Genomic DNA, 21,315 nt, shown 5'->3' with positions numbered 1-21,315 from the left:
AGCATACCTCACATTCATCCACATGCTCACAATGTGTTAATTTCAAATCTTGACTATGCTTTGGGGTGTTTTGTATCTTTTTGAAATGTGCGTGTGCCAATTTTCTGTGCCATTCATGTAAACAATTATCATGTTTATCTTTATTTACTGCTATCCAAGCACACATGGGTTTATCAAGATTGCACTCAACCATAAACATTTGGTTCTGTAATTTCCCTTGTATGCATATTTCACCATCTTTTCTCACAAAACATCTATCCCCTTCAAATGTAACTTTACAACCTATTTGAGCCAATTTTCTTACTGATAGAATGTTATATTTTAAACCAGAAACTAATAATACATCTGTCAAAATAGTTTCCAAATTACCCAACTTGAGCGTGCCTGTTGCAATCGCGTCCTGAGTCGATCCGTCAGCCAGATAAAGCTTCTGCTGCGTCGGCTTTGAAGTGTAAAATAAACTAGAGTCTGTGATTAGGCAATTAGACGCTCCACTGTCGAGAAGCCACTTAGAGTTAATGGATTTATTGCCCTCCTTAGAAACAAAGTTCACGCTTGTTCTCTGACTTTCAAAGCCCCTGTTATTCCTCTTCTTTAAACAATGTCTCTGTATATGTCCACGTGACCCACAAAAGTAACATATTTTATTCTCTTGCCTGCTTCTTTGAGTTTGTTGTTGTACAGCCACAGTCTCTTTTATCTCTGTTTTCTTATTCTCTTGTCTTCTATTCCACTCTTGTTGAAGTTTCTGTTCTACAAAGTCCAAATTCAGATGTCCGTCAGGTAAAGTTTCCAGACTCGATACCAGCACATCCCATTTTTGACCAAATGAAGATAACAGGATATAGACCATCTGAATGTCACTATGATGCACTCCTCTATCTTGCAGCTCAGCATTTAATCTACGAAATTCAGCCAGATGCTCTGTCATAGTCACTTCTTCTGTAAAACGCATCTGATAAAGTTTCCGTGCTAAACACAGCCTGCTCCCCGCAGTTTGCTGTACATGAGCGGCTCTTAGTTTCTCCCACATCTGATTAGCTGTCGGCTCATTACTCACCAGCAACAGTTGTGAATCAGACAGCCCCAGAGTAATAAAAGCCTTTGCTTTCTCGTCTTTCTTCAACCACGCTGCTGAAGGAGCTGCCAGAGGGGGGGTTTCTACGACATCATTCAACTCTTCTTTGATCAGAACTGCTCTCATTCTCCATTTCCAGCTGGAGTAGTTTACAGCATTCAGTCTCTCCATCGGCATCCCGGATAACAGGTTTCCAGCCATGTTGCCCACTCTTACTTGCCTCTCACTTGCACTTTGTTTCTCTCTGCACCAACATCACGTCAACAGCTCTCGAACCCGCTACCATATATGATAAGCTGGGCCCATAACCCCTGTTGCGTGTGTGCGTGTATAGATCATACAAGCATGGAATCCGAGAGTTGCATAGAACAGGAATAAGCCAGGCTAGGCAAGTTTCTTGTAAGAGTCTTTACTAGGCAAAGACATTAGACACAGTTCTTCTCTTCACAGACATTTTCTCCCCCACTCTGAGCCTCAACAAGATGTTCCCTTATCTACTTCCCAGCCAGCTTCTGACCTTGGCAAACCTGGCGCTCTGTTCTCACAGCTTAACCCTTCTGCTTCAGGTTTCACTCTCTCTGCTAAAAACCCTGTCTGTGAGTCTCACAGCATGCTTCACTGACCAACAACTCGCACATCCGAGACCACCCCCAGCACCTTGGCCAGGGAGTCCAGCTAGGCACATGGCCGCCAAGATAGGAGCAGCAGCCTCATCCAGCCAAGTTTCCGTAATACATGCCAGGTCTGCGCTCTCATCCAATATCATATCATGGATGAGAGATGTCTTTTGAGCAACAGACCTGGCATTACACAACAGCAACCTAAGGTCAGAGTGTGGAGCTAGGCATCCCCCAGTTATCTGTCGGCTCTGGACAGGTCTGGAACAAGGGATAGATATTATGCATCTATCCCTAGTTCCTCTTACCCGACCTGACCTGTCCCTAGCTTTCCACCGGCTTCTGCCGCCCAGCCTCGATATATATTGGCCATCCACCCTTCCCCCATCACTCCCTTGTGATAAACACATGCCCCAATGTAGGCTTCCGCCGTTCAGGCAGGTATTCAGGCAGGTATTCTCTTTAAAACAGTTCCTTCCTAAAAAAGAAAGAGATAGAGATAATAACCCGCAGCAACAGCAGCTGTAAGCTCTTCTTCTCTGAGCACTAATAATCTCCTTTTCTTGCAGACACTAGTTTTCCAGGTCGTTTCAACCTGCTTGTTTATATACCCTCCAAGAGAGATAGATGGCAAAAACAGTCACAGTCACAGTGAAACACAGCAGGTTGACTAAGAACCTGGGACTTAGTGCTGCAAGATGGTCGTTAGATGAGCAGAAATCTCACAGAAAAGACAACGTCCAGCAGCAGCAGCAGCAGCGGCAGATTCCTCTTCCCAAGATGGTAGTGGTCTCATTTCACACCCGGTAGATAGTAATAAAGAAATGGTCAGTCCAGCAGGTTCCTCTTCTCCACTGAGTCCGCCGGCACGGGATGGTAGCGGCAACGGCGTCGGCGTCAGCGTCTCGCAGCCACCACGCCCATCCAGCCGCCCTAAGTCGCAGCCGACAAGTTCCCCCGCAAGCAGCGGACGCACCCCCACACAGCACGGCTGCCCAACTGTGAAGCAATTAGGACCCAGCTTCTTATTCTGCCCTCGGATGTGCATCTGTCTCTTTCTCTTTCTTTCTCATCACCAGCTCCTTCTCCGCCTCACCTCCTGCATCCAGGGCCTGGTTTTTTCCGACCGCGGCATAAACAAAATTCCAACGGCAACTGGAGTATTAACGGCCCATACTCTTCGTGTTCTCTTCCCCTCCCTGTCTTACCGTCTCTCTGACAACTCAAGTCACGAGAGTGAAAATGGGTTGGAGGGTTCTTAACGAAGGTAAGGAGGTGGCGGCAGCGTATTCGTCAAGGCAGCAGCCATGTTCTATCAGAATTCTCTGGCATCTCACACTTCAAAGGCTTCAGCAGCATCCCAGTTTTTTGTTTAGGACACCTTTGGGGATGCACCCTTCCCTTCAGTAGTGCCTCAGATCTCTCTGAATATGCCTGATTTGTTTCAGGATTTGTCCAAACCAAATGACCCTCTCTAGTTGTGATTGTAATTTGTTTTAAACTGTTTTTAATAATGTATGTAATAATGTACGGTTGTTACCCGACCTCACCTACTGGTGAAGGACAGGTAATAAATTTAACGATAACAACAATATTTCAACTATAAATCAGATAAATCAGGACCAGGGATTCCTGATATCATTGCCTTTGACAGGTTGGTAATAATAGGCCTCTGCATATGCCAAGCCTGGTAGAAATAGGAGCTTAGTTTTCTGTCTTTGCCCAGTCAAAGGTTCAGAATCTCTGCCTGCTGCTCTCTAGCTTTCCATCTCCAGTCTGCACCATATCTGGAGGGCTGCCCACTGTCCCAGCATGGCCTTGACACCATGGTACTCCTCTGCTGTGCACAATTTCTAGCACATTGTGGGCATTAATTGGACTGAACGGAACAATGTCTTATTCTCCCTCCTCCAATCAGGCATTTCAGCTCAGTTTAATTTGGGTTAAGAGACTGCTGAGACTGTTTATGTCTTCTATGGGTGTAATCAAGTGCACTTCTTCTTGTATAGTAGGGAAGTCCTTGGAAAAATGAGGTATTGTGGTTTTAATAATCTTTCTAAGACCAACTGTTCCTCCCCACTCCCTCCTCTTCTAGTTACAGGAATTTGATATGATATTTTGTTAGTCTTGATTGGTTACCAACAGGATCCTTTTGATGCTCCCACATGAAAATTTCCATTTCCCATTTGGTAGAAAAAGTCTCAGTATCTTGTGTATTTTGCTACATAGTCTTATGTGAGCATTGGCAAGGCGCATCTGTCAATAAATGTCTAAATATCACACCTGGGAGTTTAAGCAAGCCACCAGACTTTGGGAACACTTCCATTTTTATTTCCAAGTTGATGCTGCTGCAGCACCTGGTCTTCTACACCTGTCAAAATACATCTTTTTTTTAAAATTTAGTCTTTGTTCCTCCAGTCTTTGTTGTGTTGCGTTGGGGGTTTCTACCTTTTTATCATTTTGGCTATATAGAAAACTGACTTTTTTCTTGTCAGTGTACATTTTCATCAGCCTTGAGTTGTCAGTGTTCTCTTTCAAGCCCTTTGCCCTTGCACTATATTTTCTTTCTTTTGTGCAATCTGTCATTTTTTATAACCTCTACAGCTCTTCACCAGATGTGGCATATGCAAGCTTCAGATCCATTAACTGTTGTACTTCATCCCAGTTGATTCTGAAGCACTTTGCAAGTTCTCCACTTCACAGCACTTAATCAATGGCGACACCAAACAATAGATGCGGATGGCAGACATTAACACAAATGGAGTACAAGCGGCTTTTCTTCCTTCCCTTCAGATGCCTAGCTCTTGTAAGTTACAATCTCGTAGTGAAGACTATATGCTGGGCTAGTCTGAGTTCATGAGAATAAGCATAGATAGTAACTAGTTGTGATCCGTCCACCTTCCCTGTTTTATGCTCACACTTCCTGTTTTGCTTTTTTTTCATAATGGAAATGACTTCATTTCTATAAATGCTTCTGTAACGCAAGGTCTTCAAGCATAGACAACCTGCTAAAAACCAATTGACACAATGAGCTGTAGTTCACATTTTGAAAGCCCCTGGAATGAGTCTACTGCTGGTCTGTGCCACATCTCATGTTGCTCCCCAAACTAATCTAAGTTTGTACATGAGTGTTGTATATGGATGTTGTCCCATCTTGTTCTGTTTACACAATTCATCAAATCCATAGAAAAATCTGGATCTGGGCTTTCTTCAACTCTGTTTGTACATCCAGGAAGAAATCAGAATAGAAATCTTGCTTTTTGGCTTGTAAACACATAGCACTTTCTCCTCTTTTTATATGGATAATCCACAGCTATGCATGGATTGTAGTCTGTTCATGCTAGGCAAGATGTTCCAAGGAAATCACATATACAATATTTTACCTCTCCGTTTAAAATACATCATCCACATTTCCATAGGTTGGATTTCTGAGATTATTGTGGTTTTGAGCCCTGAATAAATGCTTATGAAGCCAGCTTGTAAGAAATGCAAGTATTTATATATAAAAAGGATTTATGTACATTAGTGCTCATGAGTGCACATTGTTACATAAATATGGATTTACTGGGGGGCTCTGTCCCCCGGCTCACTTCACTAACCAACCCCCCTGTTTGCTCCACTTGCCAACCAGGGACACTCTCTCTCTCTCTCTCTCTCTCTCTCTCTCTCTCTCTCTCTCTCTCTCACACACACACACACACACACACACACACACACACACACACACACACACACACACACAGAGAGAGAGAGAGAGAGAGAGAGAGAGAGAGAGAGAGAGAGAGAGAGAGAGAGAGAGAGAGAGACTCCCAAACACACATACTCACACATTCAGGGACTCCGAAACACAAACACACACACAGACTCCCAAACAGGTCACCCTCCCCTCCAATGAGTCGCTAAGCTCCCTCCTCTCCTCCCCTTTAGACCCTCTCGTGTGAGGAGGAGGGGGTGGCCAGTGAGGCGAGGGACACAGGAACAGTGGGAAGTGGCCAGAGCAGTGCCTCAGCAACTGTCCTCTCCCGTTACTTCCTTCCTCCTTGCCTTGCATCACTGAGGCTGTCAATGAGGTTGGAGAGACAGCAACAGCAGAGGAGGACAGTTGATTAGGAGCTACCTTGGGCTATCCAGACTGTTCCCCCATGGCTCGCCCAGGCCGCCTCACTTTCCCACCTTGCTTGCTCATTCATCTCATGCCTGCCTTGCTCACCTGCTGGTCTGCCATCCTCATTCGCCTCTGCCCCTCCATAGAATACTGCTGTCACCAAAGGCTTCTGAGGAAGCTTAGCAGTCATGGAATAAGAGGAGAGGTCCTCTTGTGGATAAGGAATTGGTTAAGAAGCAGAAAGCAGAGAGTAGGAATAAATGGACAGTTCTCCCAATGTAGGGCTGTAGAAAGTGGAGTCCCTCAAGGATCGGTATTGGGACCTGTACTTTTCAACTTGTTCATTAATGACCTAGAATTAGGAGTGAGCAGTGAAGTGGCCAAGTTTGCTGATGACACTAAATTGTTCAGGGTTGTTAAAACAAAAAGGGATTGCGAAGAGCTCCAAAAAGACCTCTCCAAACTGAGTGAATGGGCGGAAAAATGGCAAATGCAATTCAATATAAACAAGTGTAAAATTATGCATATTGGAGCCAAAAATCTTAATTTCACATATACGCTCATGGGGTCTGAACTGGCGGTGACCGACCAGGAGAGAGACCTCGGGGTTGTAGTGGACAGCACGATGAAAATGTCGACCCAGTGTGCGGCAGCTGTGAAAAAGGCAAATTCCATGCTAGCGATAATTAGGAAAGGTATTGAAAATAAAACAGCCGATATCATAATGACGTTGTATAAATCTATGGTGCGGCCGCATTTGGAATACTGTGTACGGTTCTGGTCGCCTCATCTCAAAAAGGATATTATAGAGTTGGAAAAGGTTCAGAAGAGGGCAACCAGAATGATGAAGGGGATGGAGCGACTCCCTTACGAGGAAAGGTTGCAGCATTTGGGGCTTTTTAGTTTAGAGAAAAGGCGGGTCAGAGGAGACATGATAGAAGTGTATCAAATTATGCATGGCATTGAGAAAGTGGATAGAGAAAAGTTCTTCTCCCTCTGTCATAATACTAAAACTCGTGGACATTCAAAGAAGCTGAATGTTGGAAGATTCAGGACAGACAAAAGGAAGTACTTCTTTACTCAGCGCATAGTTAAACTATGGAATTTGCTCCCACAAGATGCAGTAACGGCCACCAGCTTGGATGGCTTTAAAAGAAGATTAGACAAATTCATGGAGGACAGGGCTATCAATGGCTACTAGCTGTGATGGCTGTGCTCTGCCACCCTAGTCAGAGGCAGCATGCTTCTGAAAACCAGTTGCTGGAAGCCTCAGGAGGGGAGAGTGTTCTTGCACTCGGGTCCTGCTTGCGGGCTTCCCCCAGGCACCTGGTTGGCCACTGTGAGAACAGGATGCTGAACTAGATGGGCCACTGGCCTGATCCAGCAGGCTCTTCTTATGTTCTTATGTCATGCTGCATGAGTTTACAAGAATCAGTTGGTTTGCCTTGTATAAATAAAAAGTGAAATATGTCAGTTTAGGGAAGACAAAACAATCCTTCTATGAAACTGTGAACACTTTCTGACAGAAAAACAATGTGACAAACATCAAAAAGAAATGTGATGCTGGTAAACAATAATCAATTATTTAAAACAATTCTAAGAAAAAGTGCCACAATTTATTTTTTTCAAACAGGAAAAGCAAGAAAAATTAGTTTGAAGCTGTCATTATATCAAATTGACTATATCTATTAGTTAAAATTAACTAGTGATGACATTATTCTTTGCTCTATAGCAATTTTCTCTTCTAGCTTTCAGCCTTTCCTTGCTGCTGATTTGATGAAGCCTGCTTCTGCTATTTAATCTTTTCAGGATCTTTCCCATTGTGTATCTGGAGCTAATTCATGATGTTACCATGTGCTGCGTCAAACTCTTGGCCCTTGTACCTTAGTATGCTGGTAGGCTGGTAGCAGCCCACCTTGGTCTCAGAAAGAGCCCTCCTACCCAAGATCCTTTGAACTGGAGATACTGGGGATGGAGAACCTTTTGCATACAAAGCATGGACACTAAGCCTTGCTTACAGAGGAGTTAGTTTGGTATTGCTTGTGATTCGTTGGAAGGTGGCAATGGACAAGGAATTCTAGGAGTGCCTTTTTAGAAAAGAGAATATTCCAAAAAGTCACATTCAACAGCAGAAGGACTTTATTTAATCTACTGACACAAGAAAACACACCATCCTCCTATTATTCCAAATATCATATTGGACTTCAAACTTTCCATATGACTTTAGGAACTGGTATGACATTTTTCACTGGCCCAATTTTATCTTTGAGTGGGCAGAGATTTGAGTGTGTTCGTCAAAGGATGTGCATTAGAAGATTGTATGCTTTCTTTGTTGGAAGGCTCCAATGGAAATATGTGTGATGTGGCATCTTTTTGCAGACAGTTGTTTACCTTGTGAATGAATGTAGCAGCAGAAGTGAAAGCAATTTTAAAATACTTCTCTTTATCTGCAGTCCAACACAGATTTAAATGCACTTTAACCTGCTGATATCAATGGGAATTAGAATGCAGTTGTCATGTGACGAAGACAACATCAGAGCTCCATAAATTTGAAACACTATGTGGGTTGGCTAAAAGGTTTTTGGGAAAAGATTTGGCTAATGTTTGAACCCATTCACTTGCACAATGAGTGCTTATTTTAGGTGACTGTACACATTGGGGCCATTTCTACACCAGCAAAATACATCCTGGTCTTCCAAGTGATGATGCATGTTGTCTTTCTTCATTTAATAAGAACTGATCCTGTTGCTTCCTCATTTAAGTATGGATTTCATTAGCATTACACAGACAACTAATGGCTGTAGCATCAGAGAAATAGTGTCGTCCAATTGGCAGAATGTTCAAATTAGCTTTTAATACCTGTTCTGCTACAGGCTTTCTGTTTGGCTTGAAGCAACCTGACAGCCACAACTCCCAGCTTTTGTTCACCATTTATAAAATTTGGACTGAAATGATTGTTGCAAGGAAAAGAAGACAACATCGTAAAGCATTATGCACATTAAGGCTGTGGTCTACAAACCATTTACGGTGGAGCAATGTAGTAAAGTCTGAAAGATAACTTAGTGGATTGCGGATTGCAGTATTCTGTATAAATGTACTAAGAGAATATTTATAACATTTAGAAGGTTTTTTTTCAAGTCCCTGGACTGAAAATGTCCAGGGCCAGATGTACATCTAAGCCAGAAGAACACACCGGATAATTGTTGTTCTTTGCGAAAACAGGCAGAACTAGAAGCTGTGGACCTAGGACAACAATTTTAGTTAGGTGCTTAAAATATTTAGGAAGAGATAAATGTTATGGTCACCTAGCACCCTGGAATGTTCTTCTATGCCTTTGGCATCTAGATATATGACTTCACTATTTTAGTAGCAGTGCTTAAAATTGCCAGTGGCTAAGACTTTTTTTAATATTTACACTTTGCTTATAAGGCAATCATTTCTGACAAGCTAAGAACTAGCATGAAAGCCCAGTAGAAAACAGTTACTAATCCTCTTACATTTGTCCCCCATATTGCTGGGGTCAAAGATGATGTCATTTTTCAATGGTTGCTACCAGCAATAGGCACTGAAATCATAAATATTATTAGCATAAGCCTTTCTTTTTAAAAAACATCCATAGTTTGTGTAAGCACTTTCATGGTGTGAACTGTCAGAATTTCAGAGTGCCAAGAAAACCTAAGTACTAACACTAATAATCCTTTTAGTGTTATTAGCCATCTTAGATCCAACAAATACTAATATTACAATCCTCGCTCAATAGTTTTATGGACTTTTAGGACATGTTGCTTTTTTTTTTTACAAAGATTGTTACAAAGATTTGTTTTAGCAGAACAGCTTAACTCAGCATATGCTCACATACTACATATGCAGTAGCAAAATTCTATGCCCTCTGTCCATCCTTTCCCTGAGAAAAATGGCTGATAAATAACAGCGACTCTCTACACTTGGTAAAGAAAACAATAGCATTGTGGAAGCTCAAAAATGTGAGAGCATGGGGGAAGAGAAACAGTCTTTTTCGGTGAGTGTTCTCAAAGCCAATCAATAGGGCTGTGCACTGAATTGGGCTGAGGCCTGAACCAAATCGGATCCATTTAGACATTTTGGGGCCTTGGCTGAGTTGGGGTCTGACAGCCACAGATCACTATGGGTTGAATTTGATGACCCACAGTGACCCAGGGCTGCCAGGGGGTGGGGCACCAGGCAGAAACAAGAGGCAGCCGCAGCTCTCCTTCCTACCTGATGAACAGAGGGCAGAGGCAGCGAAGCTCTAGAGGTGAAGGTGCCATTTTGTAAGGGACTTACTTGTAAAACAGCATCCGCTAGGACGGCTCACTCCTGCAGAATTTTTCAGGAAAACCCATTGCAAAACAGCATTGCAAAGGATAAATTAACACCATTCTCATTAGGAGATGCAATATCTCTTTCCTCCTCCCTGCCATATGTTTAATTAGTTGTTTTTACTTTAATTAAGCATGAGTCCCAGCCCCAAACTTATTTGGAAGTAGCTCTGAGCCGGGGTGGATGGTTCTCAGGTTGACCCAGGGCAAGTTGGCCTGGTCTCCCCTTCTGGATTGGGAAGGGAGGTCTGTGCACAGCCCTATTAGTGAACTATTGGTTTGCAGGACCATTGTGCAGAAGCAGGAGGTAATGCATCAAAGTATGGCTTCAAATAGTAGACCTAGAATGATTACAGTTGTACTCCAGCAACATCTAAAGTGCACTATGGATTAAAGTGTACTCAATCCAATTAATTATGGCTACTCCTAGCTTAAACTGTACTTCCAATTATAGTTAATGATGGAAGGATCTATCAGTTTCAATTCCATCAGTTTCTCAATTTTCCAATCCAAATTTCAGTTTTCCATTTCTCCAAAAACTTGTGATTATTTTTTTAAAAATCACATGAAAATACTTCAGCATTTTAGTGCAAATTTCTTCTAATAAACATATTTTATGCAGTTTTGATTACTACACACAGTTTTGCAAGCAATTTCTTCTAATATAATGCACTTTGTTATTTTCAACAATATATTCATTTCTACAATTCTAATTGGTGAGCAATTGTCCCAGCTACCAGAAGATCCCAAACTTTGTTCCATGAAGTTCAGGCTCTTGTTGTTCTATAGCTTTGCTAGCTATATCTTGACTGCTTTTAGCAAAAAGGAACTTAATGCTTTTTTGAGAATACAGAATAAGATTATTAATGTCTTATAAGCTAGATCAATTGCAAAGGGGATGCTTATAATTTCACAATAATGATTTGTTTCCAATAAATCCACTTGGCAGTCCCACCACACATGAAATAATGTTCCTGTAGGTTTTTTTCCAACAGATCTGAGACAACAGATCTCTTTGTCCCTTATCATCTTTTTGTCTTGAGGCCAGTTTCATGAAAAAGTTTGCAATAGCTTTTACCATGTGCAGTGTTTTTGTTTTAATTTTGCTTGCAGTTGCTGTGTGCTGTTGGTGCTTCACAGCTATTCTGGATAGTGTAATTCTGAAGTGCAGGAATTCATTATGACAGCCCCCATTGCTGGAAGCTGTACCGATTCATTATTACACACACACACACACACACACACACACACAACCCAGTACATAGCATAACGCCCAATTTATTAAAATCAGCATGACTACAATCCAAGGCATATTTTCCTAGGAGTTAGCTCCACTGAATTATATAGTGCTTGCTTCTGACACTGATTCAACTAGTAAAACACATTGAGATTTAACAAAAGATCTTTAGCCAACTGAAATGCAACCTTTAACTTTTAATTGAAAATACAAATGATCTTCCAAAGAACTACTACCACTTCCCCAACTGTTTACAGGAAGCAGGAGCCCCATCAAAGGAAAGGAAAGAAATATCCAGCTTCTGCTTACCATCCAAATCTAACTAAATAAAACTCCAATTATTAGACCACACATATAGCAAAAAATAAAAATTAAAGCAAGACACCTGGAAGCAAATAGTTGATCCTATTTTTCTACAGCTTGCTATTTTAAAAACAGGCAAATATTTTTTTCTTCAATTGCAAAGTCCCCCTTCTTCCTTACTATGTCAGCCTAAGGTTTTAATAGTAGCACACTTTTATGGCTGGAAGTACAAACCTCTGTAAACAGGTTTCACTTTAAAAATGCTTACAAATCCTTACTTAGCATGACTTCTGATGCTTGCTCGCTAATAAATTTCCCACACCCTGCAGTATTTTTAATGGTTAACACATTACCATGCTTCTACAAGATCGATAAGAGAGTTAATTTACATCCAGTAAAGTTGGGATAAGCCCCCCCCCTCCAGCGTTAATCTTTCTGGTCAACTGGTAATTGCCACAAACTTTATGCATGCATTATAGCAATGCATGTTAACACCAATGTAGTTAAGGCTTTTGCAGTATTCTGTTTATATTTACTACTGTTCTCTAGGATATAAAAGTTCATAATAAAAACGAACGGGAATGGGACATTTTCAATCGGGCAACTACAAAATATTTTATGCAGGAAATGAGAATCAAGAAGAAAGGGGGTTGCTTTAATAGTGAGAAGTGATGTAGCAAGAGAAGTAGGAGCTACAATGCAAGGTCTGAGTGAGTTATATCATTGAGATTAAATGGGAAACCTATTAACATAACCATCATCCAAGCCTACGCTCCAATGGCAAATGCAGAAGAAGAAGAATTGGAGAGATTTTACGCAGAAGTACTGGAGGAAATTGATCACACACCAAAACAAGATGTGATGATAATCATGGGGACTGGAATGCAAAAGTAGGGAACAGAGAAGAACTAGGAATTGTGGGGAAATGGGGCTTAGGAGACAGAAATGAAGCAGGAGAAAGACTTATTGAATTCTGTGAAGCCAATAATTTGTTTCTTGCCAACACATTTTTAGAGCAACTTAAAAGATGACTGTACATGTGGACATCACCAGATGGTCAATATAGGAATCAAATTTATTATATAGTTGGTAGCAGAAGATGGAGAAGTTCCATACTTTCTGCAAAAACAAGACCAGGAGCAGACTGCGTACAGATCATGAACTGCGGTACAGATCATGAAGAACAACAAAGCAATCATAATGCCAAAATACAATTTAAATAACATCCCAGAAGAATACAAAGGTCAAATAAGGAACAGATTTAAGGCTTTAAACTTAGTTGGGGAGAGTGATGGCATCGGCTGCCTTCTGGCTAAGCTCCCTTGCTTTGTTGAGTATTTTCTAGTCCACTCTTTTCAGAATGCTATTTTAGGATAATAAATTAGACCGGAAAGTTTAGCTAATTGTGGAGGTTCATCCTGTCCCACAAGGAGAGATAGCCATATCTGCGAGCTGAGGAGTGAGTGTTTCTAAAAGCCTTTAAAAGGCTTTTTGCTATATCAACAGCTATTGCAACACTCCCCATAAACCTTGACTGCTCGTTATCTAGCTGAGATTCCTGCCCAGCCAAGTAAGCTAAGAAAGAACAAGAAAGCTCTGAGAAAGAAACAAAAAAGCCCACCCTGGTTTGTCTAGATCCAATCAATATGGAGCCCCACAGACTGATACATGCCAGAGAAGCCTTGAGAATGTGTTTTTGACGCCGTTAATGAGTGCTTGTCAAAGGCAATTCTTGATCAGATAGCTGCAGAGTCGCTATTCCAGAGGCCCTGAAATTGGCAGGCTACAATTTATACGATAGCAAAATAATATATATATATATATAAACTTAGACGATAGAAAATTTAAAGGAATGGTGCTAGCAAGAATGGGATACAGGACTTTGGGAATCCCCCTATCTCAGGATGTCTCCTTAAAAGGGCAAGGCACGCAAATGAAAATTACCCAGTTTCTTACAAAGACGCATGAAGTGAAGTGTAGGGAAGAGGACTGCTCAAGGCTTTGAATACCAAGAGCAACTTGGCTAGTAAAGATAGCGATGGTAATATTAACCTTGCATCCAAACTTGCCCTCGTGGAGGATATGACTCAGCGTACCCTGCCCTCCCGCTTTGGATACTCAAGATAATTTGGATAATGCTACGCTACTGCAGGAAGTGCCAGAGTCGACCTTGCACAAAAGCAAAGTAAATACACAGATGTCCCCTGAGCTGTTGGACTCATCGAATGCAGGGGGGCTTCCAATTGAAGGTTGGTTCTTTTTGATATCACAATACATCATTTGTATCAAATCCTTTTTGGATAAAAGCAATAGTCTTTTAACTACTCTTATTGAAACCCTAACGGTCATGAAACTGAAACAGTCAGCAGAGGGGTTGGGAAGTCAGCTAAGTGCTCGTAAGCCCCCCAAAAAACAATTTGAAGGTATTACATTCCAGGGGAACACACAAAGTTGCCAGGAAAAAGAGATTGATCACTCCAAAGAAGAGCAAAAATATTAAGAATGCTAAGTTCCCAACTTATAAGAAAATGGAATTTGGAAAACTCTTCAGGCATCTATTATTATTATTATTATTATTTATTATTATTTATTAAAATTTTATACCACCCTATAGCCGAAGCTCTCTGGGCGGTTCACAACATCAAAATATCAACATACAATTTAAAACCACACATTAATCAATTTAAAACATGACTCATTAAATTTCCAAAAAAACCTATACTAAACTAAAATATGAAAATACTAAAAATACTAAAATGCTAAATACTACAATACTGAAATGCTAAAATGCTAAAATGCCAGAATGCCTGGGAGAAGAGGTAGGTCTTAACCTGGCGCCGAAAAGACAACAATGTTGGCGCCAGGCGTACCTCATCAGGGAGATTGTTCCACAATTCGGGGGCCACCACTGAGAAGGCCCTTTTTCTTGTTACCATCCTCCGGGCTTCCCTCTGAGTGGGCACCCGGAGAAGGGCCTTCGATGTTGAGCGCAGTGTACAGGTAGGTTCATATCAGGAGAGGCGTTCCATCAAGTATCATGGTCCCAGGCCGTGTAAGGCTTTATAGGTTAAAACCAGCACCTTGAATCGAGCCCGGAAACATATAGGCAGCCAATGCAAGTGGGCCAGAACCGGTGTTATATGTTCGGACCGCCTGGTCTGTGTTAACAATCTGGCCGCTGCATTTTGCACAAGCTGCAGTTTCCGAACCGTCTTCAAAGGCAGCCCCACGTAGAGCGCATTGCAGTAATCCAGTCTAGAGGTTACTAGAGTGTGGACAACTGAAGCAAGGTCATCCCTGTCCAGATAGGGGCGTAGCTGGGCCACCAACCGAAGTTGGTAGAAAGCACTCCGTGCCACCGAGGCTACTTGAGCCTCAAGTGACAGGGATGGTTCTAAAAGTACTCCCAAGCTACGAACCTGTTCCTTCAGGGGGAGTGCAACCCCATCCAGGACAGGTTGAGCATCCACCATCTGGTCAGAAGAACCACCCACTAACAGCATCTCAGTCTTGTCTGGATTGAGCCTCAGTTTGTTAGCTCTCATCCAGTCCATTGTCGAAGCCAGGCATCGGTTCAGCACATTGACAGCCTCACCTGAAAAAGATGAAAGGGAGAAGTAGAGCTGCGTGTCATCAGCATACTGGTGGCAGCGCACTCCAAAACTCCTGATGACCGCACCCAGCAGCTTCATGTAGATGTTAAAGAGCATGGGGGACAGAACTGACCCCTGCGGAACTCCATACTGGAGGGTCCAGGGTGTCGAGCAATGCTCCCCAAGCACTACCTTCTGGAGACGACCTGTCAAGTAGGAGGAAAACCACTGCCACGCAGTACCTCCAACTCCCAACTCAGCGACCCTCCCCAGGAGGATACCATGGTCGATGGTATCAAAAGCCGCTGAGAGATCAAGGGGAATCAACAGAGTTACACTCCCCCTGTCTCTTTCCCGACAAAGGTCATCATATAGGGCGACCAAGGCTGTCTCCGTGCCAAAACCAGGCCTGAAACCCGATTGAAATGGATCCAGATAATCAGTTTCATCCAAGAGTGTCTGGAGCTGGTCCGCAACCACTCGTTCTAGGACCTTGCCCAGAAATGGAACATTTGCTACCGGCCTATAGTTATTAACAATTTCTGAGTCCAGGGAAGATTTCTTCAGAAGCGGTCTCACTACCGCCTCTTTCAGGCAGTTAGGGACCACTCCCTCTCGCAATGAGGCGTTAATCACTTCCCTGGCCCAGCCGGCAGTTCCATCCCTGCTAGCTTTTATTAGCCAAGAGGGGCAAGGCTCCAACACAGAAGTGGTTGCACGCACCTGTCCAAGCACCTTGTCAACGTCCTCGAGCTGCACCAACTGAAACTCATCCAAAAAATCAGGACAAGGCTGTGTTCTGGAGACCTCATATGATTCAACTGCTATAACATTGGAGTCCAAGTCCTGGCGGATGCAAAAGATTTTATATTGGAAGTGCCTAGCAAATTCATTACAGCGAGCCTTAGTTGGTTCTACCATGTCCCTAGGGCCAGAATGTAATACCCTCGGACAATTTTAAAGAGCTCCGCTGGGCGGCAGATAGATGCTTTGATAGAGGTAGCAAAGTAACACTTTTTTGCCGCCCTCACTGCCCCTAGATACAACTTGGTATAGGCACTTACCAACGCATAATTGCATCCATCAGGAGTCCGTCTCCATCTGCACTCAAGCCGTCTCCTATATTGTTTCATCGCTCTCAGCTCTGGAGTGTACCATGGAGCCGTATGAGCTCTACACAGGAGAGGGAGCGCAGGAGCGATCATGTCAACTGCCCGGGTCATTTCTGTATTCCACAGTTCAACCAGGGTTTCGACAGGAGCGCCAGCCCTATCAGCCGGAAAACTCCCCAGAGCCCTTTGAAAACCATCAGGATTCATTAGCCTCCGAGGGCGGACCATCTTAATGGGTCCCCCACCCTTGCAGAGGGGAGAAGCCGTTGTAAGTCTAAACTTCAACAAGCGGTGATCTGTCCATGACAAAGGGACTGATATAAGATTCCCCACATTCAGATCACCATCTCCATGACCAGTTGTGAAAACCAAGTCTAGAGTATGCCCTGCTACATGTGTTGGGCCAATAGCATGTTGGGACAGCCCCATGGTTTTCATGGCAGCCATGAAGTCCTGAGCCGCCCCAAATAAGGTGGCCTCAGCATGAACGCTGACATCCCCTAGCACCAATGGAAGATAGATCAAGTATCTATGATGTCTTGGAATGTTGCCGGTTGGTCAAATAAGAACCGAGACCCCACCTTCCTTGCTTTCATAAAAGATCAAGACATCTTAATTCAAGAGACTTGGCTTAAAGAGGAATTAGTCCTGAGCAACTCTGCAGTATACTTGCTTGAGGCAGCCCCTAGCATCGGGGGGGGTCATCGAAAAGGGGGTTTATCTGTTTTAGTGTCGACTAAACTTGGAATTCATACAAGGAGGATTGGGGAACTGGACAACCTAGCGATGGCTCTGTTGCTTAAATTCCCCTTATTCCTCTTGTTGCTAATTAATGTTTATCTTTCTCCCTTGCATAGGGAATATGTGATCAAGAACACTTGGAGAAAGTTGGAGGAGTTTATTAGTAAGTTGATGAATGAACATTCCGAAGCTTTTGTCATGGAAGCCGGGGATTTTAATGCTAGAACTGGCCTCAATGACGAAGTGCTGTATTCACACTTCCAGCTTGCCCCACTGAAAGTAGAGTTGGCTCCCTCCCTCCCCGGTAGACAATCTAAAGATAAGAAATGCAATTTTGCTGGGCTATGTCTTTTACAGATGATAAATTCTCTTGATCTAGTGATACTGAACGGGAGTACAACGGGGGATAGTCGTGGAGAATACACTTTTGTAACAAACTCGTGGGCCTCTACTATCGACTATTTTGTAGTCTCCTATAAGTTGCTTGATTGGGTGTCCTATTGCGGTGTGGGCACAAGAGGTGATAGTAATCATTTACCCTTGTCCCTCATTCTCAATCTTGGGTACCAGCCATTTCAGCTGGACTGTGAGCCGATGTTGAATTTGCTGGCTGAACATAGAGCCGCGCGCATAAAATGGTCACCTAAGCTAGCCAACGATATGGCAAAACACTTACAATCAGAGGAAACTCTTCGTTTGCGAGAGTCTATATTAACTGCTAAGGCCCCAGAAACAGTGGTAGATCTCATTCAGGAACTGATTCGTGCCTTTTGTAACCATCTGTCCCCGAAGGTTTTAGGAAGGCTTGGAGCTTTGTATTATAGCTCCAAACCCTGGTTTAACCATGACTGTATCACCTTAAAGAACTTATTCCTGGATAAATATAAGTCATACAGAAACCTTGATTTACCAGCTTTGCCTTTGGAATACTTTGAGCTTAAGAAGCATTATAAAAACTTAATTAAGGGGGAAAAGCAGTGAGCCCAGAGAGAGGGATGGCAAAATTTAATAAAAGCTTCCAGAGCGAACGACTCGGCCACTTTCTGGAGATTGGTCTCCAAGGGTGGGCAGTCTTCTTCTGTCAATATGGACTTTCATATTCCAGCATGCACTTGGGAATCTCACTTTAGAGCCATTTTTGCTAAGAGTCAAAGCAGTGAATGCACAGGAGGGGAGAATAGTAATCTCAATTCCCTTCCCAAATGGCCCCCAGTCTCTATTTCCGAAATCGTTTCTCTTATTAGCAAGCTTAAACCAGGAAAGGCGCCTGGAAGTGACAATGTGCCCCTGGAATTGCTTAAGGATAACATAGACTGGTGGGCACTGATCCTGGCAGCCTTATTCACACACATTGATCAATCAGCTTATATACCCGAGGATTGGAGGCTGGCTATTATAATCCCCATTTTTAAAAAAGGGAAAAGAACTGATCCAGCTAACTATTGCCCAATTAGCTTGCTGAGTATTATCAGCAAGCTTTATGCTAGCCATCTCCTCGAGAAATTCCTTGATGGGCTGGAGGACGAAAAGATCGTAGCCGACGAACAAGCCGGTTTCAGAGCAGGACGTTCCACTCTTGACCAGGGTCTAGTACTCCAACATCTTGTGGAGAAATATATGTTTCCCCTGGGGGAACGTTATATGCAGCGTTTATAGACTTTAAGTCCGCATTTGACTTGATCCCTAGGGACAGACTCTGGAGAAAAATGGAGGAGTTTAATATTGACAGGCGGTTATTGATTTTAATTCTTTATGGAAATACATGCATGAAGGTAAGATGTAACCGAGAGGGCCAGCTAACTGCCCCCATTCCAACTCACAACCAAGTTAAGCAGGGATGTATACTCGCCCCATATCTTTTTAACTTCTACATCAACTCCGTAATTAAATATCTAGCAGAGGTGAATGCCCATCCTCCTAAGCTGACAGGTAGACCTTGGTCTTCCCTGCTCTATGCTGATGACGCTGCCCTTTTGTCCTTAACTAGTGTGGGTTTGCGTCGACTTCTGAGAACGCATACTTCCTATTGTATGATAGAAAAGTTGGAAATTAATTATGACAAATCTAAGATCTTAGTGTTTACGCAAAGAAGGCTTAAACATCGATGGCTATTAAATAATCACTCGATGGAACAAGTTTCCACCTTTAAGTACTTGGGAATTACTTTCCACTACTCTGGCTCTTGGAAAACCCAATTAAATAATGCGGCTGAAAACACCCAGAGAAGCGTAAGGGCATTACTTGCTTTTTTCTTTTCCAATGGGGGCCAGTACACCCCCTTGGCTATGCAGGTGTTTAATGCCAGGGTTGTTCCTCAGCTATTATATGGCTCACAGCTCTGCTCTCAGGGTAACTATGCTCCCCTGGAATGCATACAATCTAAGTTCACTAGAAGCATTCTTGGTTTACCCAGTTGTGTACCAAATGTAGCGCTACGTCTGGAAGTTGGGACTTTATTGATAGAGTCACATGCCTGGATCTACAGGTTAAATCTTTGGCTAAAGTTGATTTTCTCCCCTCTGGGTCTTGTTCCATTAACACTCACCGACACTTATCAATCTCAATGGAAACATGCGGTGAATATCAAATTGCAATCTCTTGGCTTCTCGTTCAAAGCTGTGTTAGACCTTGGTTACTTCGAGGCTAAAGAATTCATTTCTCAATGAATTAGGGATACTGAGCTCCAAAATAATTTGAGTCTTGTGGCAGCATACCCCAATACTTGGTTTAGTGTGAAAGCTTCCGCATCTGCTGATTATCTAACCAATCTGAGTATCCCCAAGTACAGAAAGGCATTTACTCTTACAAGATTTAATATACTTCCCTCAGCGTTATTAGAGGGGAGATACAAGAGAGTGCCCTATGCTGAACTGGTTTGCATTTGTGATTCTGGGGTGGTGGAATCGGTGGATCATGTCCTACTATATTGCTCTCTCTATTGTGATCTTCGTATTACTTTCATCTATCCGTGTCTGCACAAAAGGCCCAGATTCACTGAAGAAAAATCTGTTCATCTCTTACTCGCTGATCATGAGCCATGGGTCACGGATATGGTGGCGAAATTTTGTGTAGCTGCCATGGCCCGTAGGAAGAAGTTGGTGTAAACATTTTAATGTAGGTGTATTTTAAAAGTCTTTTCAGATTGAACCATTCCTGTTTCAGTCTTAATAACATAGACTTGTAAACTGGAAGATGCCTTTGTAAATACGTATTTTATGGCTACGACTTATTTGTTTTGTATTTGCTGGTCTTTGACCGAAATAAATAATAATAATAATAATAATAATAAAACTTAGTTGACAGAGAACCAGAAGAACTATGGAGTGAAGTCAGAGACATTATCAGGGAAGAATGCAAAAAGACAATACCTCTAGTTAAAAAGAAAGACCTCAATGGATGACTGAAGAAACTCTTAAAATGGTTAAAGAGAGAAGGAAAGTAAAAGCAAAAGGAGATAGAAACACGGTCAGAACCCTAAATGCAACAATACAGCGACTAGTATGTAGGGATAAAGAGAACTATTACAATAGTTATTGTATAGAAATAGAAGACAACAAAAAGGGAAGAACAAGAGCTGCATTCCAAAAGATTAGAGAAATGAAAGGGAAATTTAAACCATGAATAGGGATGTTGAATAATCAACAGGGGAACACACTGCCTGACCGAGATGAAATAAAAGGAAGATGAAAGCAATACACTGAAGAACTCTATAAAAGAGATGCAAGGATGACAGATTCATTCACGGAGGAATCATATGATGAAGAACCAGAAATTTTAGAACGTGAGGATAAAAGCTGCTCTTAAAATACTTGGAAGAAACAAATCACCAAGAACAGATGGCATACCAACAGAGTTGCTACAAGTCACTGAGCCTGAATCTGTCCAAATCTTGACAAAAATCTGTCAAGAAATATGGAAAACTAAACAATGGCCCACAGACTGGAAGTGTTCAATATACATTCCAATTCCAAAGAAAGGGGATCCCAGGGAATGCAGTAATTATTGAACTATTGCCTTAATATCCCATGCAAGTAAAGCAATGATCAAGATTCTACAACAAAGGCTCTTACCATATATGGAGCAAGAAATGCCAGATGTCCAAGCTGGATTTAGAAAGGAAAGAGGCACCAGAGATCATATCACAAACATATGTTGGATACTGGAACTGACCAAGGAATTTCAGAAGGAAATC

This window comes from Rhineura floridana, chromosome 1 (genome assembly GCF_030035675.1).
Source record: "Rhineura floridana isolate rRhiFlo1 chromosome 1, rRhiFlo1.hap2, whole genome shotgun sequence".
Taxonomy (NCBI): domain Eukaryota; kingdom Metazoa; phylum Chordata; class Lepidosauria; order Squamata; family Rhineuridae; genus Rhineura; species Rhineura floridana.
This window is presented reverse-complemented; position numbering follows the sequence as displayed.